The 7,500-nt window shown below is 46.0% G+C and overlaps 2 protein-coding genes across 6 annotated transcripts in view; one reads left to right on the top strand and one right to left on the bottom strand.

The window, feature by feature from the left end:
- Positions 1-7,500, top strand: part of LOC143299613 (integrator complex subunit 13-like) — a 186,102-nt gene that overhangs the window by 61,477 nt on the left and 117,125 nt on the right. The window lies entirely within an intron of this gene.
- The window catches only part of LOC143299695 (FMRFamide-activated amiloride-sensitive sodium channel-like), a 60,844-nt gene that overhangs the window by 39,814 nt on the left and 13,530 nt on the right, over positions 1-7,500 (bottom strand). The window contains exon 1 of one of the 4 annotated variants that reach the window (XM_076613057.1): positions 5,317-5,361. The exons of 1 other annotated variant lie outside the window; for it this stretch is intronic. The gene's annotated coding sequence lies outside the window, so the exon portion shown is untranslated. Of the gene's footprint in view, positions 1-5,005; positions 5,362-7,500 lie in introns of those variants that run through there. 2 more of the 4 variants (XM_076613056.1, XM_076613055.1) reach the window with 2 other exon arrangements.

The following is a 7,500-nucleotide window of genomic DNA, read 5'->3' as shown; positions in this document are numbered from 1 at the left end:
AGTCGCACGAAAGACAACTGAGTTGTTATGATCAGTAAACTAGATACACCCCCCCCCCACCCCCACCCCCACCCGTCCCCTGCCCTCCCGGGAATCCCCGCTCTCGTTGACGTGGGGAAGGAGTCATCCGAATACTAAGAGAGCGTTCAGTTTGCGGACGGGAATCATGTAACAACCTGTCGACGCAGCTGACACGATTGGCACCTGTGGACAGCGATTTTTGACTCACTTGTGTAAACAAAGTGAGTCTATGTTTTAACCCGGTGTTCGGTTGTCTGTGTGTGTGTGTGTGTGTGTGTGTCTGTGTGTCCGTGGTAAACTTTAACATTGACATTTTCTCTGCAAATACTTTGCCAGTTGACACCAAATTAGGCATAAAAATGGGAACAATTCAGTTCTTTCCAGTCATCTTGTTTAAAACAATATTGCACCTCTGGGATGGGCACAAAAAAACAACAACAACAAAACTGAAGCCTAATTATATGCAAACTGCATTTACTGTTATATATATATTTTTTGTATTCTCTAAACTTGGCACTTTGATCTGATATTCTGACCCAACAACAAGAGCAGTCATTATTATCATTTTTTGTTCAAACAGGAACTTCTTTTGCTGAGCATGGAAGTTTTATTTATTTTGCAAACATTTTGGTGCAGATAGTAAAAAAGGGAAATTACTCTGTAATTAATGCTAGGGGACTTAATTTATCACAAGTGAGCCTTGAAGGCCTTGTTGTTGTTGTTGATGATGTGAAGAAAAGGCGGCAATACAAGGGCATCCAGGAGTCATGACCTGGGTGCGGCCCGGCCAGGCCCCCTTAGAGTGTAAGGAGTTAAGGGCCGAAGCACTTAACTGAGGAGGGGGGAGGGGGGGCTTCTTCTCTGAAGACCTTGTACAGTCCAGCTCTCCCTAGAGTTTCTTATCACTGTTATTGTTGTTTGGGTTTTTTTGACTCACTTGTGTAAACAAAGTGAGTCTATGTTTTAACCCGGTGTTCGGTTGTCTGTGTGTGTGTGTCTGTGTGTCCGTGGTAAACTTTAACATTGACATTTTCTCTGCAACTGCTTTGTCAGTTGACACCAAATTTGGCATAAAAATAGGAAAAATCCAGTTCTTTCCAGTTATCTTGTTTAAAACAATATTGCGCTTCTGGGATTGGCACAAAAAAATAAAGAATGAAGCCTAATTATATGCAAACTGCATTTACTGTTATATTTATATTTTTTGTATTCTCTAAACTTGGCACTTTGATCTGATATTCTGACCCAACAGCTAGAGCAGTCATTATTATCATTTTTTGTTCAAACAGGAACTTCTTTTGCTAAGCATGGAATTTTTATTTATTTTGCAAACGTTTTGGTGCAGATAGTAAAACGGGGAAATTACTCTGTAATGCTAGTGGAGTTAATTTGCTTTAAACTGATCTTTCTCATCTTAAACATTACATTTTGAAACAAGAGAGGCAAGGCCTTCAAGACTCACTTGTGATGCACTTTTTAAAAAAAAATCCAAGCTTTTTATGTATTGAGTATAATTTCAAAATGTAATGTTTAAGATGAGAAAGATCAGTTTAAAGCAAACTAAGTTCCCCAGCAGAGTAATTTCCCTTGTTCTGCTATCTACACCAAAACGTTTGCAATAAATAAAACTTCCATGCTTAGCAAAAGAAGTTCCTGTTTGAACAAAAAATGATAATAATGACAGATCCTTTGTTGGGTCGAATATCAGATCAAAGTGCCAAGTTTAGAGAATACAAAGAAATATAAATATAATAGTAAATGCATTATACTCAATACATAAAAACTTGGATTTTTTAAAAAGTGTATCACAAGAGAGTCTTGAAGGCCTTGCCTTTCTTGTTTGTTTTGTTTTGTTGTTGTTTTTTATCCTTTGTGTAGTTGGGGGTGGGGTGGGGTTGTTAACGGAAAGAGCGGCTCTCTGATTGGCTCAGACGGAATAAAAAGCGTCACTGTTTACGATTTTTTTTCCTAAACAGGCAAGACTGACGGTAGCACGTTCAGTTCAGCCACTGAATCTGTATCAAAATTGGATCCTGTAAGCCTAGAAACAACAACAACAAAAACAGCACTGAAAATGGGGTACAACATCTTCTTCTTCTTCTTTCCGTTACACGACCAACATCGACTTGCCGATGACTCTGTCGTAGTTCATGCATGCTGGCTATTTTGGTGTCTCCATAACCCACCGAACACTGACGACATGGGTTACAGGATCTTTAACGTGCGTATTTGATCATCTGCGTGCGTATACACACGAAAGGGGTTCAGGCACAAGCAGGTCTGCTACATATGTTGACCTGGGAGATCGAAAAAAAAATCTCCACCCTTTACCCACCCAAGTGCCGTTACCGTGATTCGAACCCGGGACCCTCAGATTGAAAGTCCAACGCTTAAACCACTCTGGCTATTGCGCCCGTCAGTTTATGGCAACAGCGTTTCATGTGTGCACTAAGTCAGTCTTCATTCAAGCCTGAGGACTCTTAGGTCACTCCAGTAAAAAGATGAAACCTGCTTCGCCTCAGTCCTCATTCTTAGTGCCGACGAGCGAAGAAGGAGACCTCAAAACCCACGTTGGAATTTGACTCAGTGGAATGAATGAATGAATGGTGTGGGGAATGAAGGGCCTCAGTGATGAATGCCTCAGTGCCTTCTGCGATGTGACAGGCGTTCAGCTTTTCAGAAGTGTCGGAAAACAAATGCTGACAGTTAAAAGATAGTCTGCCAGTGTGCCAACGCTAGCCCCCCCCCCCCCCCCCCCCCCCGGTCCCCCCCCAACACACACCCCCCTCCAACCCACCTCCCAAATAAAAAGAAACTATTAAGAAGAAGAAGAAGAGGAAGAGGAAGAAACCAACAAAGAAACTCATACTCACATATCCAATAAAAAAAAAATATATATATATAATACACACGCAAAAAAAGGAGCAAGAAACCAACAAATCCACACTCGCGTATCTATCTGTAGAGCCAGCCAATCGCGAGTGAAATATCACGTTACAAGGAGAGAGAGAGAGAGAGATAGGCAAAAAGATAAATGCAGTTTCATAACTTTTGGAGCTTGGCGGAGAGAGGGAGAGAGAGAGAGAGAGGGGGTAGAATGAAACAGGGGGCTGGCTGCAACTAGGAAGAAAGTTGTATGGGAGGGGGGGGTGTTCTGGGATGGGGGACGGGGGGGGGGGGGGTAGGGGGGTTGGATTGGAGGGGAAGTAAGGAGGAATAGAAGGGAGGGAAGCCGCTGAAGTGTGTGTGTGTTGGGTGGGTGGAAAGAGAGGGGGTGGAGGGTGGGGGGGGGGGATAGGAATGAGGGGGTATGGGAGATAAATTGATGGTAAAGTCCGCCCGCGGCGCGTAATTTTTTTTTTTTTTTTTTTTTGGTCTTACTGGCAACATTTCTGTGGTGAAATAAAGTGAGCGAGTATTTCTCTCTCTCTCTCTTCTGCAGCAGCTGATCGGAAGGCCATGGTGAGAGTACTGCCTGCCTGCCACAGGTAAGGTGGTGGTGGGTGGTGTGGTGCATTCAGGGTGCACAGCACAGTACAGGGAGTTCTGGTCGGTCTGCTTCTCAGTGGCACCTGCATGCACCTCGTTCTCTGGCTTTCTGATGAGGGTAGTGGTTTCGAGGAGGGGGGGGAGGGGTTGGGGAGGTGGGGGGGGGGGGGGGGGCGAGGGAGGAGGGAAAAGGGGTGGGTAGGTGTTGTTTGTCCGATGCTACTTATAGTTCAAGGCTGTGTTCTTCTCGTGTCTAGTCTGTATATATTTCGTCGTGTCGGGGTTGTTTGTGTTGGGAAGCGGAGTTTTCGCAGTGAAGCTGTGCGTTAGACTGTCACATACTGTGACGTGCGCGCGCGAGTGAGAGAGAATAATTATGGAGGTAGTTTATCCACATATATATATATATCATACTTAGGAAACTGAAGAGAGAGATGACATGGGAATTTGGTGGAGTTTGGAGGGGTGGGTGTGTGGGTGGGGGGGGGGCGTGGGGGTTAAGTTATTAAGTTAAGGATACAAAATCACAAGCGATAATAATCGAAAAACCAACAACAAATTCCCGGACTGTTTGTGGCTGACGAGACAGATGAAAACCATGGAACTTCAGTGTTAATCAGAACTACCATACCAACCAACCTGACTTCAATATGAACCCGAATACACAGCAGCACGACAGGCTTTTCAGAGCGCTCTGATTCAGAGAACGTTTAAAACTCTCTCCATACGAACGGCGAAAGAGACGACGTTAACAGCGTTTCACCCCAATTACCATCATCAAAATATTGCAAGCGGAAGGCTCTTATACTGAAGAGGTGAATGTTGACAAAGAAAACCACAATTCTGACGACGGAAGCTAAAGGTTGGGTCATTCAGACACCCACTGGACATCCGAGGGGTCTGTGTAGAGGAGAAGAGAGGACTGGCCGTACTGAGTGAGTTAAACAAACACACGAACTGCGAAGATGCCAGTAGCACGGGCCAAGTTTCGGTGGACTCAGTTGAAAATAGGGAAACTTACAGGCTATCCCCCGGCCGAAAATGTATGAACACGTTCACAGTCGTCATGTCAGTCAGTCACTACTATTTCGCCCTGTGAGACTGACCCGAGTTGAAGAGCTTGTTTCGTCCCAGCTTACCACCACTAGTGGAAGACAAAGTTAATAAAACATCAGGCGTTAAACCTCGTCGGCTGCGTACCTGACTTGACGGGGCAAAGTTATAGAGAGCAAAAGACAGCTCTGGAATAAGTGGAATATATATTATCAGCTCGAAAGCGCTCATCCCAGCTGTTCCTTCCTATATACGTCGAATCTAGACACAGTGCTGGTTTGTTTTGACAATAATAGTCTATTGATCAAACTCGCCACACACACACACACACACACACACACAAACAAAAAAAACAACAACCCCTAAACCAAAAACAAACAAACAAAAAAATACAACCCTTCCAATTTGTCCAAACGAAGCTGTGTGTTAGAACTTTTCTCACCTTCTCTCGAGGTCTTCCACTTTGTTCCCTTCTTCTCTCCCTCCCTCCCTCTCTCGCTCTCTCTCTCTCTCTCTGTCTTCACGTTTGTCCGTCAGCTGAGTTAACCACTTCCTCTTCTTCAGTCACACCCATTCACAGTCGAGATATGTATATATATATATTTCCCAAAATCAAGATGCAGAAGAAGAAGAAGAAGAATCCTGTTCTTTGGCACTGCATGTAGGTAGCAGTGTAAAACTACTTACTCGTTTGAGGCAGGCCCGCATGCACATATACGTTATCCTTCACTGTACACACACATACACACACACCTGGTGCACAGCCTTGTGTCAGGATGAGCGAGATGAAAGAATGTGTAGGTCTGTCTGTTGAATAGGAGGGGGGGGGGGGGGGGGGGGGGGGGTGGAGTTGTGGGGTTGGGGGGTGGGGGGGGGGGTTAGGGGTGATGGGAAGGGTGGATGCTGTTGCCGTGCCAGGGTGCGTGGTTGGGAGTTTGGGGGAAGGCAGGCAGGGCAGGCACACTACTACACACGGGGCTGCTAAAACTGGCAGGGTGCTATGTAATGCACGGCCAGGCAGAGAAAAGAAGTAGGAGGTATAGTAGTGTTGTATGGGTTGTGTGGTGCTGTGTGGTTGGTCGGTCGGCACGGGAAGATTTGCCGAATGCCTTATTATATTACTAGGATCCACTACTTTTTCTGTTCGGTGCTGTTGTTGGGGTGGAGGAAGGTGGCAGAATGGTTAAGACGCTCAGCTGCCAATACAGAGAGTCCGTGAGGGTGTGGGTTCGAATTCCGCTCTCGCCCTTTCTCCTAAGTTTGACTGGAAAATCAAACTGAGCGTCTAGTCTTTCGGATGAGACGATAAACCGAGGTCCCGTGTGCAGCACGCACTTGGCGCACTGAAAAAGAACCCATGGCAACGAGAGTGTTGTCCTCTGGCGAAATTACGTAAAATGAAATCCACTTTCATAGGTACACAAATATGTAAGCATGCACTCAAGGCCTGACTAAGCGCGTTGGGTTATGCTGCTGGTCAGGCATCTGCTCAACAGATGTGGTGTAGCGTGTATGGATTTGTCCGAACGCAGTGACGCCTCCTTGAGAAAGTGAAACTGAAACTGAAACTGTTGGGGTCTGTGTGTGCACGCAGCATCCTTTACTAACTAAACGAATGTGGCATCCTTGCTTTTTTTTGCTTTTTTTTTTTTTTTTTTTCCTCGGTGGTCCTTTTTTTTTTGTTGTTGTTTCCCCCACCCCCACCCACCACCTCCCTCCCACTCCGCTCCTTCCTTCCATCTAAGAGGTCACATACAGGTTCTTTGCATCCCCGTCCCTCCACTGAGTCCCCTCCCCCCCCCCCCTCCCCCCGTCTCCCGTCTCTCTCCCATGCCAATAGGACTGTAATGTCAATGGCATTAGAACATTTTTCAGCAGTTTCAGTCTCTCTCTCTCTCTCTGTCTCTCTCTCTCTCTCTCTCTCTATCTGTCTCATACTTTCTTCACTCTTTACATGTCCCTCATCTTGGCTCCCCCCCCTCCCCTCCCCCCCCATTATCATTTCATCTCTCATCCCCGTTACTGATTTGTTTATTCGTGGCTTTATCACTGTATTGTACACAAAATATGTGTACATATGTGTACATATGTTCTGTGCTCGCCCTGCGCGTGTAGTTTGGATCGTGGGGTTGCTGTTGCGAATGTTTTGGCAAACACGGCTTCAAGTTGTTGTTGTTGTTCTTCTTCTTCTTCTTCTCTTCAGTTTCAGTTTCCTTTGCCCAGAGGGCTGTATGTAAACAAGCATAGTTTAATGTTTATTTACCCTCTGGAAATTAAAAAAAAATTTTTTTTCCTTCGTTCGTTAGCTCTTCTCTGTGTGTGTGTGTGTGTGTGTGTGTGTGTGTGTGTGTGTGTCTGTCTTTGTCTCTCTCACTCTCTGTCTCTCTCCCTCCCTCCCAACCATCCTTCCTTTCATTCCTTCTATCCTCTTGTACTTGCTCGACCTGTGGCGATACTAATGACGGTACACCTGTGTCACGATGTGTGTGTGTGTGTGTGTGTGTGTGTGTGTGTGTGTGTGTGTGTGTGTGTGTGTGTGTAGCATGTGCGTGTCAGTGTGTGTGTGTGTGTGTGTGTGTTGAAATAAAGGGCCGGGGGAAACTGCACACAAGTCACACCGCCTACTACTTACTATACAGGGACTGCAGCAATGTCTTGTCTGGAACGTCTGAGAGAGAGAGAGAGACTGGGGGTAGGGGTGAGGGTGGGGGGCGAGGAGAGTGGGAGGAGCCGGGGGGAGAGAGAGAGAGAGAGAGAGGATTGGAGGAGGGGGGGGTGGGGAAGCAAAAGAAAGAGATGTGGAGGAGGAGAGGAGGAGTGGTGGGTGGAAATAAAAGAAGAGAGGGAGGGAGAAAGAGGGAAATGATTCAGCAGACTGAGACAGACAGTCAGACGGACGGACGGACAGACAGACAGACACTGTAGCAGGCAGAGGGA

The sequence above is a fragment of the Babylonia areolata genome, chromosome 25 (genome assembly GCF_041734735.1).
Source record: "Babylonia areolata isolate BAREFJ2019XMU chromosome 25, ASM4173473v1, whole genome shotgun sequence".
Lineage (NCBI taxonomy): Eukaryota > Metazoa > Mollusca > Gastropoda > Neogastropoda > Buccinidae > Babylonia > Babylonia areolata.
Note: the sequence above shows the minus strand (reverse complement) of the source record. Positions and strands in the feature narration are given on the sequence as shown.